Source organism: Canis lupus, chromosome 31 (assembly GCF_003254725.2).
Source record: "Canis lupus dingo isolate Sandy chromosome 31, ASM325472v2, whole genome shotgun sequence".
Taxonomy (NCBI): Eukaryota; Metazoa; Chordata; class Mammalia; order Carnivora; family Canidae; genus Canis; species Canis lupus.
In genome coordinates, this window is record NC_064273.1 from 14,647,170 (window position 1) to 14,670,147 (window position 22,978).

Consider the following 22,978-nt stretch of genomic DNA (forward strand, 5'->3'; position numbering starts at 1 on the left):
TTAGTTTATTTTCTAAGGAAGGCCAATGCTTCCTAAAACAGAGATAACTTACTTCTTCGTAGCTTTCCCTAATTTATTTTTAAACCACATCAACCTGCTTGCCCCAGGCATAGGCACACTACTGCCTTCACATTTTCCTTTTTCTTTAAAGATATTATTTATTTATTTATTTGAGAGAGAGAGAGAGAGAGAGAGAGAGAGTGAGCACACGTGCACAAGCTGGTGGAGGGGCAGAGGGAGAGAGACAAGCAGATTCCATGCTTAGCAGTGAGCCTGACTTGGGGCTTGGTCCCAGGACCCCAAGATCATGACCTGAGCCAAAGGCAGACCCTTCGCTAACTGAACCACCCAGGCACCCCTGGCTTCACATTTTTTGTGTGAAGCTTTACAATGACACAAAAAACAGAAACTCAGTTCTAAAAAAAATTATGTGGCAAGATGATCAGATTTAGCAGTCTGGGCAAATTCTGTGAAATAGTTACCTGAAGTACAAATTATGTGAGAGAGGCTATAGAAACTCAATTCTTAGAAGGCTTTCTTTTATCAAATATAATTATTAGGCCAATTGCCATAACTTTATAGATGCTGAGGGCTTTCCAGAAGGGTGTCATATATGCTCCCTCATATTGTATACATAATTTAAAAATCTCCAAGGAGATACCTTGGGAAGACTCTAAATAGGAGTGATCGAATCCTAACCAATTAATTTTTTTTCTATTTTGGTTTTATTTATTTATTCATGAGAATAGAGAGAGAGAGAGAGAGGCAGAGACACAGGCAGAGGGAGAAGCAGGCTCCATGCAGGGAGCCCGCCGTGGGACTCGATTCCGGGTCTCCAGGATCACGCCCTGGGCTGAAGGCAGCGCTAAACTGCTGAGCCACCCGGGCTGCCCCTTTTTTTCTTTCTAACATCTGTTTTATCAATGTAATTCCATCTGCCTGAATTGAGAAAGTATTTATTACATTTTGTAAAAGGGCAGCCCCTTTACTAAATTAAAAATGTTAACTAAATAGAAATATCTAGATCACATGCCTGATCCCTTCGTGATGTGCTATAAATCTGAGCTTCCCAGGTAAACATTCAATAAAAAGGCTTTAGACCTAGGGTTTCTACTACTGGTTTTCTACATGATTAGGTATAGAATATTTTAGAAAAATATAGACATTTATGATTTTAATTTACTTTTTTTTTTTTGGCTTTGACTCAAAGCAGGCTTAATTGTGGCCTACTTTGCATGTGCTTAGTAGAGTTCCTGCTTTAAAATGTTTGTTATTTTAAAAATAATAACATGCACTGTATGTTAACTAACTAGAATTTAAATAAAACTTTGAAAAAAATAGATCTGCTTGATTAAAATACCTATAAAAAATACCTATAAAATTCTGTGCACTGAGAAGTCTCCTTCCTATGGCATCCTCCGTTGTCCCAGTTGGCACCCTCCTTCCAATAAGGTAACCACATTTATTTCATTAATCTTGAATTTTTTATGGCATTTTTGTGGAGGAGGGGGGAGGGAGAGAAATAACTTTATAATATATAAATAAGTACAAATGTTATTCTATGCCCTTTTTACATAAATGGCAGGCAGCATACTATATAAGTTGTTCTACATCTGTTTTTCATATTTATTAATATGTTTTGCAGGTAATTATCTAAGAGTACATAAATAGCTTCCTCCTTTTTATAGCTGCATAATATTGTTTTGGATTGTTTCCAATTTTGTGCTGTTACAAAAAGTGTATCAGTGAGTAACTATGTACATATGCCACTTTACAAATGTGCAGGTATTTCTGTAGAATAAAAAAGTTAGAATTGGAATTGTTAATTCCAAGAATATGTTATGAATTTGTTACTCTTGTATGTGTTGTCCAGGTACATTACATTAGGGGTTGTACCAAGTTATAGCCTCACCAAACTGTGCCAGTTTTTCTACAGTTTAATCAGCATTGTGCATTATCAAACTTTTGGTTTTTAAATCCATCCAAGAGATAAAAATAACAGTTTTAATCCGCATTCCTATATTATGAGGGATATTACACATCATTTTCATGTATTTGAGACCTATTTACATTTCCTTTTTGGTGAATTATCTATATCCTTTATCCATTTTTATTACTTTTTAAAAAAGATTTTATTTATTCATGAGAGACACACAGAGAGAGGCAGAGGCTTAGGCAGAGGGAGAAGCAGGCTCCCCACAGGGAACCTGATACAGGACTTGATCCCAGGACCCTGGGATCACAACCTGAGCCAAAGGCAGACACTCAACCACTGAACCACCCAGGTGCCCCCGTATTGCTTTTTTCTTATTTGTTGAAACATACTTTATATTTTAGGAATATTAGGTCTTTATCTACATTTCGTATATCTTTACCAATTTGTCATTTGTTTTGATTTTGCTTATAGACTTTCTATTTTTGATTCTCTGATTTGTTTTCCCACATAGCAGTTTTGGTTATGTGGTTAAATTTATACATTTGTTTTTCTTTTAAAACTTCTGGATGTTTTAGTCATCATCAGAGAGATCTCTCCTTGTTTTTTTCTCCTAGTACATTTATGGTTTTATTTTTTTTATTTCATCTTTTGATTCATTAAGAATTTTTTCTGGTGTACATTGTAAAATTTGAATTTTATGTTAATTTACCCCTCAGATGGCTACCCACTTGTCCTAACAGTATATATTAAATAGCTTATCTTTTCCCCTACTAATCTGAATTGCTATCCTTAATCCTCTTATGCATTTTGGTCTATTTTTAGACATTTTATTCTGTGACTTGATCTGTTTATTCATGGGTCAGACAACACTACTGTACCTGTTAAGACTTTAAAATATATTTCAATACCCAGAAGTTACAGTCCTCGTGCATTGCTCTTCATTGCTAGTTTTCCTGGCTGTTTTTCCCTATTCACTTTTTGAAAATGTACTTCAGCATTATCTTGGCTAGTTAAAACAAATATTATTGTATTGAAAGGATAAGAAAACTTATGAGTAATTGACATCTTTATGATGAGTTTTTTCTCGTACTGAAACAAGGTATGCCTTTCCTTTTGATCAGTTCTTCTTTTGCATTCTTCAGAGGGTTTTAAATTTTTCTACCTTTAGCTTTTGTTCATTTTTTAAGATAATTCTTAGATGTTCTGAAATTTTTGTTGCTCTTGTAGATTAGATCATCCCTTCAAAGCTATTGACACATATAAGAACAAATACAAATTAAAAGTAAGAGGTTTAATTCTCTCTGTCGAAAACAAGGGAAGAGATGTTCCTCCCCTTCTTTTTCTTAGAAATTTATAATTAGAAGTGCTTTCTCTTCTCTTTGAACTGTATATAAATTCTTATGAAAACTGCATAGGGCTTTTGTCAGCTTTTCATCTGAGGAATGCCTTTCTCAAGAACTCAGGAATCAAAAAAAAAAAAAAAAAAAAAAAAGAACTCAGGAATCATCTCCTTTCCATGTAAACATCCAAGGAAGATAGCATCCTATTTCCAAGTTTCCACAGGAGGGCAGGTGCCTAACTTTAGCTGACCTGGCTCCCAGTTGTAAAACTACCTCCTGTCATGGAAATACGAGAAGTTTGTTTTTTCTTTGTCAATTAACTAACACAGATGGGCACTTCAATTGCCAGGTAAATTTAGGATGAACTATGTGAAATAAAGTGGTGCTGTTAAGTCTTATGACTTAAGGACTAGTTATTGTCTATCTTGAGAACATGTATGCACTGTGTTGGATCTGCCTTGACTATGTTGCTGAAGAGTGAGATTTCTCTCTGCCTTTGCAATCTCTTATGAGATTCCCTGTGATATGTATGACATTCTAATTTAATGATCATTTAGTAATAAAATTGTTTTTTCTCTACTGTCTTTGTGGAGAGGATTTCTGGATTGGGAGATTTTGTTTTTAGTTGTATTTCCTCACATTCAGTTAGGAGTTGTGTCACTTGTCCTCCTTCTTCAATTGCAGCCACCATTTTGGACTCCACAGGTGACCTTGAAGATGAAAATGTCCTCCCTATGTTGGCTAAGATGTTAAGGAAAAAGGAAGAATCTGGGAGCCTGTTGACTATGGAATCACTGTACCAGCCTTGAATTGCTTAGCTTTATATTTCTTTCATATGAGAGAAAAAGAAATTCTCTTGTTTCAGCCACTGTTAATTTTGGTTGTTCTGTTAAATGAGGCTGAATCAGTTATTCTAACTGATACATTGCCAGAAAGAATAACTTCAGATAAAATAAAGCCAAATCAGCTTTCTTATTTAAGCATCCTTTAACATTTAACTGTTTTTTTGCTTACACCCATGTACTGCAAGTCACTGATTTAGTTATCGAGACATGCATTTTGTAACCAGTTTATTTTTAGTCTTACCATGAAGCCATTTGTTCAAATTTAAATGTCCTCTAGTGCTTTTCTGGCTTTAAAAAATGACTAAGATGGACTTTTGATAATACATGTCTTTATCTTTTACAGATAAAAATACTAAACATTGGTCACATTTTTGAGTATCAATCCACCATTAATGCATATGTTGGAATTGGCCTATGATGCTCTTAAGGGCAATCTTGACCTTCTCATAGACTCACTTCTATGCAGGGGACTGGAAGGGTCTTCAGCTTTTGTTAAAAGATGTTAATTCAGTTCTAGCTTTGCTGATGATTAAAACCCATCATTCTGTCCTACAGCAGCACTGGAGAATATCTCCAGGCACTTGTCAGGAAGTATAACATTAAATTCATAGCCACTTAGTATGAAGTAAATGCCCTCCGAGAAGAGTAATATCTATGGAGGATAGCTTGAAGAATATGCAGTCTTTCCTTTCTTCAGATGATCTGAAATCCATCCTTAAGTCAAGCAGATCCTCCTAGGGCTATTTGTCTGGGTGCTATTGTTTTGGTACCTTGTACAATGGCTTTTACTCAATTATATTTTGTTGTTGCAACTCCTGCCTACATTTAAAGATATTATAAATAATAGCTGTGTGGAGTTATTCTAATTACTATAAGGCTATTATTGACTCAGTTATTCATTTCATCGCATGTTTTTTTTTTTTTTATGAGGTCACATGCAATAACTTTCTATTTGGTTTCATTACAAAACTGTGCATTTATAGAGTGGTTACTTTTGATTGAACAATTGGTTTGTTTTATGGATTATGGATTATTTTATGCATTTTTGTGTGGCATATAGTTTACTAAATCTGATGACATCTTTTTCTGAAACGGACATCAGAATAAACCCTTGGCTTAATGTAGTTTCCCATTTCATACTTTTTCACATATTGTCTTTCTTTTTCATGATCTCTGTTCCTGTGACTTTTTCCTCTTTGGGCTCATATCTTTGGTTTTGTCTCTTTGGATTAAGGGTGAAGAAACCTACTTGTTCACTCTGTTTTTCTTAGCAGGATAAGCAAACAAACAAAATCACTTTTTTTTTTTTTTTTAAGAGTGGAGAAGTTTCATTGAGCTCTTAAGAAAAGGAGCTTCAAAGTTGACAGCATTTTAGAATGATTATTTCAAGAAAAATTGGAATCTCTACTCTATTTTTCAGGCTAATAATTTAGTTACTTAGTATTTAAACTTGTTTAGGATTCTTATTTTATCTCATTTAAAAAAAAATTGATGATACATCCATGCAGCTGTAAATGCAAAAGAACAAAAAAGTATGGAATGAAAACTCTCCCACATCATAGTCCCCAAGTTCCTTTCCCTTGGAAGTTACCAATGTTATGTTTCTTTTGTACTATATTTTTGGGTATACTTTTTGTATAAGCAAACAAATATATATAAATGTTTTCTTCTGATTTTTTAAAAAGATTTTATTTATTCATGAGAGACACAGAGAGAGGCAGAGACACAGGCAGAGGGAAAAGCAGGCTCCACGCAGGGAGAGCCCTATGTGAGACTCGATTCGATTTCCTGACTCCAGGATCATGCCCTGAGCTGGAAGGCAGATGCTTAACCGCTGAGTCACCCAGGCATCCCTTCTTATTTTTTTATGGTAATATACCCATCTCAGTGTGCTGCCTTCCCCTTTTGTCAAAAATGGTATATATTAGAGCTTCCTCCATCTTAGTGCATAGAGTGCTGTCCCATTCTTTGTTCCAGTGGCCAAGTGTCTTATGGTGATACTTTATTTGACCACTTCTCTATTCATGGTCATTTTAGTCATTGCTAATCTTTTAAAAATTGTTAATACAAACAATATTTTATTGGATAACCAGTTTGCCTATTTGAATCTATCTGCAAGATACCATCCTAGAAGTATGACTTTCAGCTCACTTTGTACATGTATTTTAAGTTTTCATGGATATTGCCAACTTGCTGTCCATAGAAGTAGTACTAATTTACATTCCCCCAGCTATTTTTGTATTACTTCTTAAATGAGGCCCTCAAAGCATCAAATTACTTTATGTCATTTAAGTGTTACACAGAATTAACCATAGATGGTCTTTGCCCTTAAGAACTAGCATTCACAAGGAATGAATTTTTTCTAAGCACACACATATTTTATAATTGTTCAGCATTTTGTAATTTACTTGCCCACATTTCTTTGTTGCTTTAGAAAAGTCAGGAAGAGTGAGCGTGGGAAACTGTCAGAAACAGCTAGGAAGGTAGTTAAACAGTAGTCCTCCCTTGCCCCAGGGCCCATCATGTTGTCTCAGACTGGCTTTCTCCTGGAATTAAAAGAGGCCTGTGGCTGCGGGAGATGAGGGTGGGGAGAGATGAGCTGAAGTCTGGTGTCTAAAAGTGGAAACTTAAACATAGCCTTGCTCAGGAAACTTTCCAAACTACAAATTACTCTTAACTTTAAGAAAAAAAAAAAAAAAAGGGAGGGGGCTCCAAACCATCCCCATGAAGGATTCTGATGTGAAAGAATAAAAAGGCAATTTACAAACAATGTCCTCTGCACTGGCTGGCAACAACCATGAAGAAACATCTAGTTTCCCAGGGGTGGGCCTGGAGACATAGCTCTGTCTCCAAATGGCTCTAATAACCATTTCTGCCCCTCTCATTTTACCTGTGAAATAAAAGGACAAATATATTTTTCTCTTTGTTAAAACAGAATCTCAGAGACTTCACCTGCTTTGCCCTGGGATCCCACGATGGAGATGTGGCCAACAGAGCAAGAATTTGAGAAGGTTGTGCTACCCGCCTCTATCACAGGCCTCGGGGCTTCTGTTCTCACTTCCAGGAGAAGCCAGAACTCTGCCTCAAACTCAGGGCGCTCCCTCCCAAAGTCGATCCCACACTATTGTGACTTATTCTCGGATTAATCCTTTTCGCAAAATCTGCATTCCAACACAGAATTACATGCTCATCTGGTAACATACTCTTCTTTTCCACTTCATGTCTTTATGATCTTCCTGTGCCTGGAAGATTCTTTTCCCCATTTAGGACACATCACAATTCTAGCCGCTCTGTGCATTCATTAAATATCCCCTAACCCTGCTCCAACAAGCTCTGTGGAATCTCTCCCTTGGCCAGACGCATGCTGCACTTTCTCATACTTCTCATCTGGCATTCTGGGCAGAGCTGCTTGTTTCTGAATTTGCTTCTTATCTTCCTCTGCATTGGATTATAAGCCCTTTTGTGGCACAAACCATTATCCTTATATCCACTGCTGTGCCTGACTCACTTGAGGGGTTTAAATAAACACGCGGGTGTGCACATGTACACACCGACATGCACGCATCCATGTGAGTGTATTTAGCATAGGCATAAAGCAGTTATGATTAAATGAATGAAGAAGTGTAACTTTTTTTCTTGTAGGTTGAACGATGGAGGAAGACATTTATTATAATTGATGCAACCAGAAGATATTTTTTCCTCCAAGTCTCATTAACCAGTGGTTCTCAATGCTGTCAGGATCACCTGCATAAGATTGTTAAAACTCAGGGTGCTGGGCCCCACCACCAGACTTTGATTCAGTGGGTTTGAGATGGTATATTTCTGACAAATTCCCAGGTGCTGCCGATGCTGCAGGTTCAAGCACCAGATTTTGAGACCCACTGAAATAAGCTATTACTTGTGTAAGTATAGTGACATAATTATTCCTCAGTCACTTTTGTCTAATTAGCCCTGGTATGTTTCCTCAGGAGGATGTTTGATAGATTCCAGAAACAGTTTGGACTGTGTCAGTGTGTCAGTGGACTGTGACTGATGGGAAGACCAAGCTTCGTGGAGGGCATTGTTTGGGAATTCTTGCTCCCTCAAGCCTGTGAGAGAACCAAAGAAATCCTTTTTCCACGTCCCCTACCTCCCAGAGGAAAGACAGTAGACTTGAAGGTCAATCAGTATTTAAACTTTGGTGCTCTGTTGTGATAATGCCTGGGATGGTACACATCTCAAAGAGATAAGTGCTGTACTGACATGGAACTTGTGTGGTTTTAATGCCTTATTTTTTAAGAGAATGGAATTACAAGGACACAGTCTATGGGATCCAGCACAAAATGAAAATGAGGGGTCTTTTGATAAAGAATTATGAAGAATTTTAGGGTGGCAATAGCAGAGCATAAAGTGCCTTTGAGGTCCTTCTCATGTAGAGCCCGTGAGACTGCTCAGGTCACGTGTCCATGAGGTTAGTCCTGACTTTGGCTGCATAAGGGTTTCCAGCCATTTCTGGAAGAGAAAGCAAATGGCAGGGGTAAAAACAGGGTGAGGCAGAGGAATTGTATGATGCCTGTGGAGATGGTGGAGCAGGAGGCTGGAGTTAGAGCTGACTTTTCTGGTCCTTCTTTCTCTCCACTTTGTTACTGTGGTGCTTTTCCCCCCTCAGAATAGAGAGCAATGAAGGGTGGGCGTGTCCCTCAGGATAAATGGGCCATGATGGCTTAAGAAAGAATGCCAAGGACGCCACCAGCCTGCCACCCCCTGCCAAGCAGGGAAGAGTCTGAGAAGTGCCAGGCTGGCTGGGGAGCAGTGGGTCACCCCAGGAGCCTACCAGAACTTAGAGTTGATGCAGTTCTCCCCGTCCAGCCCTCTTTTTGCATCTTTTTCTTGAGGTGTTTTTTTCTTTTTATGACATATATTATTTTTCTGTGCAAATTTTTTTTTTTTTGGAAAAAACATTTATTTAAAAAATAAAGGGATCTCTAGGTTTCCATTAAGTGCCTCCTAGATGGCAAGCTCCTTGGGAGAGGGGATCTAGTCCCATGCGTATTGGTGTCCTTTTTTTTTTTTCCCCTTATTTAAAGATTTTATTTATTTATTCATGAGAGACACACAGAGAGGCAGAAACATAGGGAGAGGGAGAAGCAGGCTCCTTGCAGGACCCTGGGATCATGACCTGAGCCAAAGGCAGACGCTGAACTACGGAGTCACCCAGGTGTCCTGCATCTTGGTCCTTGTTCCCAGTACAGTGCTAAGCCCACAAAGTGAGGTACAGTTATGATGAAAAGTTGAACAGAATTGTTTCTGACATTTGCTCTGAAACTTCAAATATGCTGCATAGTGTCTAGCATAGTGTCATTGTTTAAATATTTTAAAAGAAAACAGCTAATTTGAAGGACATGTTTAGGGATCCCTGGGTGGCGCAGTGGTTTAGCGCCTGCCTTTGGCCCAGGGCGCGATCCTGGAGACCCGGGATCGAATCCCACGTCGGGCTCCCGGTGCATGGAGCCTGCTTCTCCCTCTGCCTGTGTCTCTGCCTCTCTCTCTCTCTCTCTCTCTCTGTGACTATCATAAATTTAAAAAAATTTTTTGAAGGACATGTTTAGGTTATGAGCTAAAGTTTTGTTAGCTTTGTTATGGAATTTTTCTTGTTATAGTAAAACCCTTTGCTAGAATACATATGCAAAAAAAAATTAAGGCCTTTGAGAGTTAATGTGACACAAAGTTGCTGTGTGATCTGAGTAGCCAATTAATAAGCCTGGGCCTTCTTTTTTTACATTCATTAATTTGTCTTCTAATTGAGCAATCAATTAACACCCATTTATTGAGTCAGGCTTTTCTAAGCACAGAGGATCTTCACACATACAAGCAGACATAAGTACATGTGTACTAGTTCTTACCTTATCAACTGGTGTTCATGGAAAGGTAAAGAAAGAACAGTGTGATTATGACATGTGCCAAAATGGTAGTGGTTGTAAAAGGGCTCTGTGAACCTGGGGGAGGAGTCCCCTCTTTCTGCCTGGGAAGCTGAGACAGATTTTACCAAGGGGATGCACCTGAGAAGAATCTCCAGGAGTGGTGGATGAGCTCCCTGGAATTGGCCTCAAACTTCTCAGCATGTCAGTCGAAATGGAAGAATCCCTAAAGTTCCCTGCAGAGCTCGAGTAGGCTTTAAAAGATGGCCTAAAAATGTTTGGGAGCAACACATATTTCTATACACCCTATTTTTTTCTCTCAGGCACTCACAGCTAGTTCCTATTCCAAGAACATAACTGTTTGACCACATGGTTCTTTTGTTGTGGTGAGCAGACTGTCCTTAATATTTTTCTTAAGGAGCATAATTTCTGTCCTCACCACCCTCCGCCCTCATATACTGGTTTCTTCTTTTCACTCCACTTTTTTAAAAAAAGATCCTTGATAAAGCCTTGTTTTACAGAACCCTCTTGAGGAAGAGCTAATTACTTTTCTCAGCAAAATTAAAGGTGAATCATCTTTGAGACTCATAGACCTTTATACATTTCTGAATTCTTCAATTTCCAGTAAGATTCCTTTATCTTCTGGTGGTTTTTGTTTGGTTGGTTGGTTTGGTTTTTTTGCTGATCATCATTTATAGTGCAAATAGATTCCTTAACTCTCTCTTAGGAGGGTGGAAAAGAATCTGTTTCTGAAGAAACCATGTGATGCTTAAGACTTTCATGATTACATTAATTTGGGGGAACATTTCAATGTGACCCTTTTTAAAAGAAAAAGTGTACAAAGTTTCATCCTGCCAATTCTTTATTGTCTGAGAACTTGTTAAAAAAGGAGGCTCCTGAAGACCCAGAATTCCTGCAACAGGCAGTTTTGACCTTGAGCAACAATTCTGTGTTCTCAAAAATGGCTACAATGGAACCTTTGAAGCTTTGTGGAAATGAAAAGTATAGCAACTTCTTAGAACCTCAGGTTCTCTAGCTACTAAACTACAATGTTAATTCCCATCCCATGATGTGTGATGATGTTGCTTCAGTTTTATTTCTTCATCATTGTTTTGAACAATGGGAGTGAGGGGGCATGGATAGATGGAGAATATCCCACATATGGGTTTTGTTTGTTTGTTTGTTTTGTTTGTTTGTTTGTTTTTATAGTGTGACACACATGAGTGTTTAATAAGGGTCTTCTGGTGATTGCTTGTGTCAGTCATCATTGAGGGAAGCACAGAAACTACTGAGTTTTGTGCTTCCCTAAGATAAAGATACCGGGCCCTTCATCTCCCAATTTCTGCTCCAGCTTTAGGGGTGGAGGTGGAGATTGCAAGAGCTCAGAGAAATAGGTTTGATGGGAGGCCTACACTCTCAGCCTCCCAGGGAACTGCCATTCACCTTCCTGCCCCCACCCCCTCCCTACTCTTTACACAATTGGAGCAAAAATGCTTTTTGTCTATTTTATGGCTTTACTCTGCCTCCTTCATTCCTCATCACCTCCTCCTGCAAAATTTGAACTCCGTAAGCAAAAGATGTTGCTACTAATTTTCAACAATTTCAGGACAGCTGAAAAGGTTGAAATAATTTGAGTTTGATTCTCTCCCCTGCGTCCCCTGCATATTTAACCACGGACTTAAAAGCAAAGTTCTAAGAGTTATTGAAACAGGGTTTACTTGGCAACTGTCACATCTGCTAGGGCATCAGTGTTCCCTCCGTGTCCCTTCCTCCTGTGGAAACTCTCTTTTAAATATTGCTTCCACCGCTAAACTAAAGACAAAATAAAGATGAAGTATGATGACAAATTCCTAAGAAATGTTTCACGATTCTCTCATTCAGAGTAAGGTAGAGTTAGCCATTCACTTAAAAAACAAAAACCATCCTTCTCAGCAGAATTCACTTTTGTTTTTCTCTCTGTAATTTACTGCCTGGTTAGGGTTTAATAACACAATATACTCTAGTTCACTGCCCCCATAAAATTTGCAGGCGGAAAAACAGCTACAGTCGGATACGTTCCCACTCTGGGTAAAGAAATGAAATCCCAGAGTTTAATCTTGGTGGCAGTGGAGCTGTGAAATGATAAGACAAATCAAGTTTACCAGACATTTTTGCTGAGATCAGGTTGCTAGCCACTCAAGCGCTGCAAACCCCCTGGGGGCCTATCTCATTCAGCACACTCCCCTGCTCTCACTTGGCTTAATTTCTGAACATTTATTTATGTTGATTGTTAGTATCAAGTGATGCAATATTTTAAGAGTCATGAAGTAGCTGAATAGTGCTTCCAGAGCTTTTCCAAACAGAGAACACTCTTGCATGCCAGAGGGGTTAAATCTAAAGTGCTTTCAACATGATTTTACTTTCTGTTTCTTAAGAGAAGCATTTTTCACTTCATTGGTATTAAAGGGGATGCAGGATGTGATGGGGTGCTGATTGTTGAATTATGAGAGATGCCGGTTTATGTGTCTGTTGCAAAATGAGACCTGGGGATGGGTTTATGAATAGGCATTTGGATGCTAGCTGAAGAAACAGCCTCTTTTGTTAGTTGTCTCCTAGTTTTTAAACTAAAAGATCACCTATGATCTGGTCCATTTAATTAATATCACATGACTAATTGAATGTATAATATCTCTCCTTTCATAGAAACTCTTTAGCATGAGGGCTGTTTGCAAGGCAAATCTGCGGATGCTTAAAAACCCAAACAAATAGAATCCTAACAGGAGTTAAGAGCAGTACATTTTGTACATTGATACTAGAATTACTAAACGTTGGACCTAGCAGCTGAGCCCAGACCTTGTTAGGCAGAATGCCTGGTCACAAACCCCAACTTCACCACTTATAAGCTTCCTATGTGGTCAACTCAATCTTGTGCCTCAGTCTCCCATCCATAAAGTAATAGTACCCACCTCTTAGGTTTCTTAGGAGACTAACTCATTTAATATATGTAAACCATTAGAGCACTTTATGGTACTCGATCTCTGTTGTTTTGTCGTTATTTGCTATTATCATTTATCCCGAGTCCTCTGGTCAAATATCCTGACTTCTAGTTCAGTGCTCTTCTTTTATACTACTGCTACCCAGAGAAGAATCTAATTTGTAGGCTCAAGTGGGCTACATCATGTTGGTAGACACAGAAACTGGAAATGTGTGTGTTTGTATGTGCGTGCGCCCCTGTGCATCTCAACTATGGCAGTCTCTACTTCAAATCATGCTACAGAAGGGTACTTGAAAGAAATGTTTCTGTCTCCTTCCATTGAGGCAGGCCATCTAGAATATTGTAGGTGCCTCCTCGGGGATGTGTCCTTAGCCATCGCTCTCACTGCCCTCCCCCAGAGTGACCTTTCATGCAAATGTTGAGCCTCTTCTTCCAATGGAAATTTTAAGGTCATCAGTCATGTAGTTAGCAGCTGAAAAACCTTCTCAAAGAAATGTCTTGGCCAAAGAGCTTGTTATAGGCTGTGTTTGTACAAGTCATCTTAGTGGGACTTTGGAATTGGCCAATCATTAGTAGTAATAATGGTTACAAATAACCAGCTCAATACCAAGAACATGCCTCCAAAAACTGTACATTTTTCTAAATGATACTAGATTTTCATCACTGGCCACAGTCAGCATTGGATTTACTGTTTTAGTTTTCAAGACTCTAGCTCTTTTCTGCAAACAAAAAAGTGTTTTTACCTCAAGGGCAAAATGTAAATGTGTGACATGTGCTTTTCCCCAGGCAAGTGACTCACTGCAGATGTAATGACAAGCTATCCTTCAGTTTGATAGTTGATCAGTGAACTGGATGTGGAACTGAAGGAAAACTGCAATGTTAGGAAGTTAGATAAGCAAGATTATCTCTAAAATAAACCTCTACTTATTAAAATTACTACTGCAGCTGAAGTTAATGGCTATCAAAATTTGGAAAGTGTATTCATAGATCCAATTCATTCCCTCAACATTAATTTAATAAGCATTTACTACCAGTCTCTGCAAGCATTGAGGATACAAAGACAAGGAGATACTGTCCTTGCCCTTAGGGCATTTTTAGTCTTTGGCTGAAACTGATCCTAAATAAATGCTTTCCAGAATAGAGCCATAAGCAAAGTGTTAAGGAAGCACAGAAATTTGGGAAATCTTTTCAGAAGATTAAACGCTTAAAAGTGGGTCTCAAAAGGTAAAAATAAATTTCTGGAGAGAGAGAGAGAGAGAGAGAGAGAAAGAGAGAGAAAGAATATGGGCAGGACATTCCAGAAACAGAAAGCATATATAGAGGCAGAGAGAAGGGGTTGTATAGGATATTCTTGGGGACTTAGCTGGAGAGAACATTGAAAAATGTAGTGAGAAATAAAGTTAGTAAAAGTAATTGGGTTCAAACATGCAGAATATCGAATACCCTCCTGATGGGTTTAAACCCCACCCTAAAGCAACATATCATCCACACATTTTTAAATATGAACGTGGCTTGGATAGATGTCTTTGAAAGCTGACATGGGAGATAGCCTGGACTATGGCTAAGGATGGGGAGAGTCTGGGCATTGGGGGAGTATGTTGGTCAGCTCAGGCTCTATAACAAAATCACAAACTGGGTGGTTTAAACAACAAATATTTATTTCTCACATTTCTGGAGGCCAAGAAGTCCAAGATCAAGATATTGGGTGATTTGGATCCCCATGAGAGCTCTTTTTCTGGCTTGCGGATGTCTGCTTTTTCACTATGTCTTCATAAGGCTAAGGGGGCAGAAGGAGGAAGGGGGTTTATATGTTGCAAGAGAGAACATTCTGTTCTCTCTTCTTTTTAGGAGGACACTAATCCCATTGTGGGCCCCCTCCCTCATGACCTCACCTAAACCCAATTACCTCCCAAATGCCCCAGCTCCTAACCCTATCTCATTGAGAGCTAAGGTTTTAACACATGAATTTCTGAAGGCACACAATGAGGGCATAACTGAGAGAATTAGAAGGCTATTTAATAACCAAGGCTTTAGATTTAGAATTAAGGTTGAGATAGTCATGGTGGCAAAAGATAGCTCCTAAACAATGTTCGTAGATCTTAGATAATCAAGTAAATATGTGAGGAGAGATAGAACTATGGGTTAGGGACGCCTGAGTAGCTGGGATGCCTGGGTGGCTCAGGGGTTGAGTGTCCGCCTTTGGCTCAGGTTGTGATCCCAGGCCTGCTTCTCCTTCTGCCGGTGTCTCTGCCTCTTTCTCTGTGTCTCTCATGAATTAATAAATAAAATATTAAAAAAAATAACTAAGGTTAGAGTTAAGGATTAAAACTGCCTGTGTAATGATTAAATTCACAGGTCTAAGAGTGAAACTCCTGAGTTCACTCCTCTAATTGTGTGATGTGGCACTTGGTTCTTAAATTCTCTGTACCTCAGTTTTCTGATCTGTAGAGTGGGGATAATAATTATACCTACCTCTTATAGAAGTTTTGAAAGTTAAATGTCATAAATTATATAAAGCACGAAGAACCATGCTTGCTGTTTAGGAAGACTACGTGCCAGATAGTATTTTATTACCTACAATAACAAATAATAGTATTCACTACATTTTTGAATTGATTCTTTCAGATTGGTAACATTTGAAACTCTAAGGATCAGGATCTGTGATGAGAGCCATTATATGATTTTTTTTTCCTTTGTAAAAACCTTATCATTCATTTTTTAAGTGCTATGTTATCAGGAAATAGCCTTAATACATAAAATTCTTTATTTTCTAGCTTTCAGTGAATAAAACTTAAGAATAATAGTCAAAAATTTGTATTAAATGTTTTCCAATTCGATTTTTTTCCTCAGTTTTACATTTATATCATTAAAAAAGTCAGTTTGCATTTTCTGATGGAAAATAGCAGCCACATGCCTCTTCCCACCCCACCTTCACCCTCACTCCTCAGCATCACTTTGATCACTTGATTAATGTGGAGTCTTAAAGTTATTCTTTTCTACTTCTATAATTTGTAAGTCATAATTATTTAGGGGGAGGTTTTTGAGATTATACAACTCTTCCATCTCTCATGACAATTTATTCACTTTTTAAAATCAGTACAGACACATATTTTCCCATTTTATTCAGTTGATTCACTAATTGTTTTGATACCTAAATGGTCTCTGATTTAGTCAATAGGGGTCCCTCTAATGTGGCTTCTGTGTTCTTTTGACACGTCCACATCATTTTTTGAGCACTTTTCTAACTTTTTGGAACAAAAAGACTTATGTTCTTTTCCTACCCTAGCCCTACAGTCAATCATTTCCCCAAAGGGCCTGATTTAGTAGAGAATGATTTGTAGAAATTAAGGTTTGGTTCTAAGTGATACTTGATGCTTTTATCTAGGGTCAGTCTAACAGACTCTTCCAGGGGACAAGCACATATAAATGTGTTTACATGTGTTTGCACCTATATTCCTCTATATCTACCTTGAAAATTATGAGTTTTCTCTATTATCTTCAATTCCAGTCAAGCCCACAGAGTTCATTCTAGTATTCTCCCTTTCCAATTTGTAACTCTTCAGGAGTGAGAAACCAGGTTCTCATTATCCTTAATATATTTATTTGCTCAATCTTTGTGATGTAACCAACTCTCCATCTATGTCCTACAGATGCCCTCATCAGCCCACTGAGGCTCTGACACCCCACAGCCAGGCTTTTATCTTTCCTGATGCCCGATTGGCGCCTTCCTTATCTCTCTGGTGGTCCATCCCCCTGCGTCAGCGCTGTCCCCAACCCCCAGCTCTAACACCCTGCACCAGCAAGCCCCCCTCTCACCCTCTGGACACCTGCTTATTTGTCTCACCTAGTAGTTCTTACACCGAATTGTTCTAGAAGGAAAGGGGAAGAGGCAACACAAACTTCTTGACTTTTCTTAGGGCATTTTGCTCATACTATTTCTAGCATCTCCAGTAATGTAATTTCACCTAAGTTGACTGATCAGAACAATTCAGCTCCCCTAGACATGTGGCCAAGCTGCAGGCTGCATTCAGACACCAGTTCTTGCTTTGCAGTAGTCTCTATATCTCTTCCTGTCTATTAGCACAACAGGAAACCAAGCAGTGGGTAATTGGATAGGGCCTCCTTTTACTTTTTTTTCCTTTTACTTTTAATGAGCATTAAGTTAGTGGTAATGACTAAGAAGAGGTTATTTACCTAACAGTTTCAGATCTTCTTCTAAAGTTTCCTTGTATCTAAGTTTCCATTTCAAATTCACTTGGGTATGGGATTGGAATTTGGCTTAATGAGCATTGCTGGTCCAACTACCTTAGTCTTCTCATTGGTTCTAGGATGTGGTTCAGAAACATGTCATTTCTTCAAGAGAGATTAATATAATATATATAGAATATGGGGCACTTGGATTTTATTTTTATTTTTTATTTATTTTTATTTTTTAAAAAATTTTATTTATTTATGATAGTCACAGAGAGAGAGAGGCAGAGACAGAAACAGGCTCCATGCACCGAGAGCCCAACGTGGGATTCGATCCCGGGTCTCCAGGATCGCGCCCTGGGCCAAAGGCAGGTGCTAAACCGCTGCGCCACCCAGGGATCCCGGGGCATTTGGATTTTAGACATGCTGTTGTCATTTTCTTTCTGTTGACAGAGGAGTTTCCACCCACATTGTGCACAGTCCATTGAACATACTACTGCAATAATATATGACTTTAGCACTTCTGTCTTGAAGAACCATTTAGGAGCAATGTGGTATATGTCTTCCTTTTTTCTAGGTAATAGCAATGAGCATTTATAAGCTTTCATTTTTTCTCAGAATGAATTTTGCTGAAACTGCCTTTTTGATGTAGGGAAGGGACTTGTTGTCTTCAGGTTCTGATAACAACTGTTCCTGTAGCCTATCCTGATTGGCTTCCAGTATGAGGACATCTAGGATACTCTCTGGATTCACTCACAGTTGTCCTGGCTCAGACAAAACCTTGCTTTACTTAGCAGAGAAAACTTGCCCTATTTTTTTTTTTCTTTTCCCTGTGTTTTCCACTCTTGTTTTTTTTCTGTGGCCCATCAGAGTATGCAGAAATATCCTACAGAAATATCCTTGGCAGGAGATCTTGTGTGATAGAAATAAAAACTAGGAACCTAGGTACAGGTGGTATATCACAGGAGCTCTGGAAATGGAATTAGGGGATTTGAGATTTGGTCCTTGCCTCTGTGGCTAATGAGCTCTGTAAAATGCTTAAAAGTTTCTTAAGCCATTTAGGCTACTTCAGGAGGTGAGACTAGATCAGCAGTTTCTTACAGCGCTTTGTAGATACCCTAGGCTGTAGTCACTCAAAACTGACCTACACTTTGGTGCAGGTGACAGTTTGGGGGATCTGGGAGGACAGTCACTGAGAAGGTGTGAAGGGAGCTTTGCTCCGAGAATCTCCATGGTCTTTCATGTAGAACAGTAGCAGCATCTCTACATTCATATATATGTTCTTAAAGGATCTTTTTATTTTGAAGGGTTCTCCTACAAGAAAACAAAATCAAATCAAATCAAAGCTATGACACTCTTGAAGGCCCCTTTAGCACCACTTGTTTAGTCATTGCCTATGATGTTTATGTATCTCACAGGCTGGGGCACTTTGTTCTCTGAGATGAGACGAGTCTGTGTCAGTCTGGGATAGAAATTCCCTCCATACTTTGATAAGAAGCAGGGTAGCCCAGCAGGATGTGAACTTCTATTTGCTGTGCTTTGTTCACACAGGTATGAAGATGAAAAGAGATGGAAACAGCAAAGGAAATGTGGCTTTCTATGTCTGTAGCTCAACTCCCCCTGCATTTTCTTTTCTGTTAAGGGAAGCTCCCCCTATCTCCCTGAAGAGCAGCAGCACACAAGGCCCCCACATTGTTTTCTGGTGCTTTTCTGAGAAGCAGTGTAACAGCAACTTAGCTGCATTTTCTAGTTTCAGAGCTATCTGATCAGGACAAAAAAGGAACAAACTCCCCACTGCGAGGTAGCCAGAAATTTATTTACCCAGTTAATTGTGGGGAGCACTAGGGCTCTTCTATGACCCAGGACCATGTAAAGTTGTTTCAAGAATGTTTGCTTTGGGATAATGGTGTTTGAGATTTGGTGGTATCTTTCTGATACAAAATAATTCTAGAGAATTATTTGTGTGGTAGGGGTAGGAGAGACCAAAGATAAGAGATATACAAACCAAACATTCAATATTCCAAAACCTTTAGCAATTCGTCTAAAATTATTAGGTATTGAATCTACTGGGGGCTGTATTATAACTTTAACTTTAAAAGAAAAAAAGATTTTATTTATTTGAGAGAGAGCACAAGCAGGGGGAATGGCAGAGGGAGAGGGAGGAGCATGCTCCCCACTGAGCAGGGAGCCAGACATGGGGCTGGATCCCAGGATCCTGGTATCATGACCCGAGCTGAAGGCAGACACTTAACTGAGAGCCACTCAGGCATCCCAATCCTTTACTTTTTTAAAAAAATTATTTATTTATTTATGACAGTCACACACACAGAGAGAGACAGAGACAGAGACACAGGCAGAGGGAGAAGCAGGCTCCATGCACCGGGAGCCCGACGTGGGATTCGATCCCAGGTCTCCAGGACTGCGCCCTGGGCCAAAGGCAGGTGCTAAACCACTGCGCCACCCAGGGATCCCCCAATCTTTTACTTTTTGTATAACATTCAGGTTTCAAATAATTTAAGACCAACACCAGATTAAGAGAAAACATATTGGTAGATAACTTTGTTACTCAGAAGATTATGTAAGAAATGATGAAAGTTATTCCTCTAAGCCCTCTTAGAACGTGGAAACATTCAGAATAGTAGAAGAGCCTGTTGTGTGCATTTCCTTCTCTGGAGATCATAACCTAAACTGACAGTTTTAGGGGTAGTGCTGCTTAGCAGCGCCCATCAATGAGTTAATATCAGACCCGTGGTGTTCAGACATATCAAATGCATGGAATATTAAAATAAAAAATAGTGACCAACTATGATGGTTGAATTCACGTGTCAACTGGATTAGGTCGTGGTGCTTAGTTCTTTGGCCAACACCAGTCTAGATGTTGCTGTGAAAGTATTGTTTTGATGTGATTAATATTTAAATCAATAGACTTGGAATAAGGCAGATTACACTCCACAGTGTTGGTGGGCCTCATCCAATCAGTTGAAGGCCTTGAGAGAAAAGATTGAGATTTGCTGGAAGGGAGGGGTTCTGCCTCCAGATTACTTTTGGCTTCAAGACTACAACATTAATTTTTTCTGGAATTTCCAGCCTGCCCTGCAAATTTTGGACTTGCCAGCACCCACAACTGTGTGAGCCAATTCCCTAAAATCAGTCTCCTTTTCTGTGTGTGTGCATTTGGGGGCATACACACACACACACACACACACACACGTATACAAATATTTACACATATATATTAAACATACTGGTTTTATTTTTCTGGAGAACTCAAATTAATCACAGACATAAGATTGTGGTTTTTAATTTATAACAAGTAAGGACTCAAAATTAAATAAATAAAAATAAAAACCTACCCTCTACTGTCACTGTCACTTTATGAAAGAAATATTCCACTCCCATAATAGGAAAGATGTAATTTCAGAATAAATGGCAGCTATACTGACAGAATAAATGATGCTCTACCACAGATTTTCACAGTGCTTCACATCTTCATTTTCCATGCACAGGTGGAAATGTCCGAGCCAGTTATCAGGAGCTGAACTGCAGATGACCCAAGTTCTGATTGTGTGGCTAAATCATCCCACTGTTACTCCTAAGAGAAATATTTTTCCCTGATATAAGAATGTGGGTGAGTAATAAGATGTCAAGACTTCCAGTCTTTTTTTTTTTTCTACAGACAGTACATAGAGAATTGTATGGCTGTTTATGAGCCGGGTTGATTCTGTTGTCTTTTCTTTTTCATCACAGATGATCATAGAAATATCTTGCTGTAAAAGCACCTCACAGTTTCTTCTGAAATGAAACCACACTTCCTTTCTATTCTTTTCAGCTCAGTTCTGCTGTTCATGCCGGGGCTGGGGAGATTTTCCATCACAGGCTTCTTAAAATTTATGATCTTTCTAGGGTATGAGCTTTCAGTTCCCCTAACGAGCACCAAGTTCAATGCCACTCTTCACAGATGAGAACACAGAGGCTACGGGAGGTGGAACAGTGCCCAGCAGTGACAGAGGAGGGTTAGAACCCGAGTTCTCCACTGTCAGTGTAGCAATGGCCTTCCTCTTTATAACTTCCTCTTCTCCGTCATCACTCCCCATTCTGTTGCGTCTTTCCCCTAGAAGAGTCCTCCTCCTTCTACATTTATTTGCCTTTGCTTTAAGTTGCAGATCTGAAACCGTGTGTGGCTCTGGCTTGGCTTTCCTCCACATCCTGTATACTGACTAGCCTCTTATAAACTGCCTTTTATGCGAGATACACGCTTCCCACTTGCCTGCGTTGAAGCTTGATAACCAAGTGACCTACATTGTCTTAGTCTCTCATGAAAATAATTGCTTGAGTTAAAGCTACAGAATTCATTTTTTCCATTATGTTATTTGTAGTAGCTTTTCAAATTTCCCGTTTTTCCCATGTTTGAAATTTTATCTACTGGGTAAGGCTCAGAATTTTCTGAGCCACAGATTTATCTGTTTCAGATTCTATTTCCAGTAGTGCTTTCAGTTTCGTTTACTCCAATTACAGAAATAGTCCTACTCTCTATTTCCAGCAACAAAATCTGAATGCAAATTGAGAAATTCTGTCAGTGGCAAGTCATGGACCCCTCTTCTAAATAGCCTGGCAACCCTGTCTATTGTAGCCAGGACCTCTCTCACTCCTCAGAAAGCAGTTATTTAGCACATCTCCACTTTTGAGCCTCTGACCCTGTCATCTTTTCCTTTTCTCCAAGAAAAGAGAATCAGCCAGGTGGAGGCTTTCTCAACTTACTCTCCAGTGAATCTCCCTCGAACACATTCATCTGCAGTTTTGCCTTCTCTCCAGTGTGAAAGTCTGAGATGGTCCTAAACTTCTTGAAAGACAAAACATTCTAGATGTGCTATCGTGTTCTATCTCTTCAGTGCTTTCACACCCAAGCCCTACTATCCTACCTCTTTACCCACACTTCAATTCACTGTGACCTACTTTTGCTCCCACTGGTCCATTACAACAGTTTTCATTGAATTTTTGGTTGCTAAATCCAATGGACACTTTTCAATCCTTATTAACCAGGAGACCATGAGGTGGAATCCTTTTCAGTTGACCAAGAAAGTCTTGTTGGCATTTGTATCCCTTGGCCCGAAGCCTATAGGACTTATTAGAGTTCCTGGCACGTAACGAAGTCTCAATTTGATGAAAAAAATTTAAATGGAAAATAGGCAGAAGCCAAATAGTGAAGGCTTTTAACACTGAACTCTGGGGATTAATTTTGATTTTATGGGCAATGGTAATCTAGAAAAGTATGAGGAGGAAAGTAATAGTATTATTACATCTTTTGGGAAATAAACTGAGGTGGTGGATGGTTTAGAGCAGGGGCTTGCAAGCAAAGAGCTATGTAGACCAGCAGCAGCAGCATCACCTGGGAATGTTAGATAAAAATTCATAGGTCCCACTCCTGACCTATTGATGCAGAAACTGTGGAGGTGCAGCCAAGTGATGTATGTGTCCCATGAAATTCAGAAGAAACAGAGACAGGACAAGTGTTATCAAAAGTCTGAAATACTCATGGAGGTGTTGTGAAGAGTGGGGTATGTGGAGAAATGTATTCAGTCACTGGATGAAGGCCTTAGGCATTTTTGGGATAACTACTGATTTACTTTTAGAGGGCATGCAATCCTAGTCTTGCTTCTGAAGTCTCATTCACACATTCATTCAACAGATGATTACTGGGCTGAAGGTCATTTAGTATTACCAGGGAGAACACAGGGAGAGCCCTGAGCTAAAGTTATTATCTTCACTGTTTCTATTAGATTGCCTCTTCCAAGATC

At 39.1% G+C, this 22,978-nt stretch overlaps 1 protein-coding gene across 1 annotated transcript in view; it reads left to right on the top strand.

Annotated features, from left to right (window-relative positions):
• Nucleotides 1-22,978, top strand: part of CXADR (CXADR Ig-like cell adhesion molecule) — a 200,741-nt gene that overhangs the window by 174,068 nt on the left and 3,695 nt on the right. The window contains exons 10-12 of the transcript XR_007407635.1: nt 7,057-7,132; nt 7,764-8,023; nt 20,690-20,811. The gene's annotated coding sequence lies outside the window, so the exon portion shown is untranslated. The remainder of the gene's footprint in view (nt 1-7,056; nt 7,133-7,763; nt 8,024-20,689; nt 20,812-22,978) is intronic.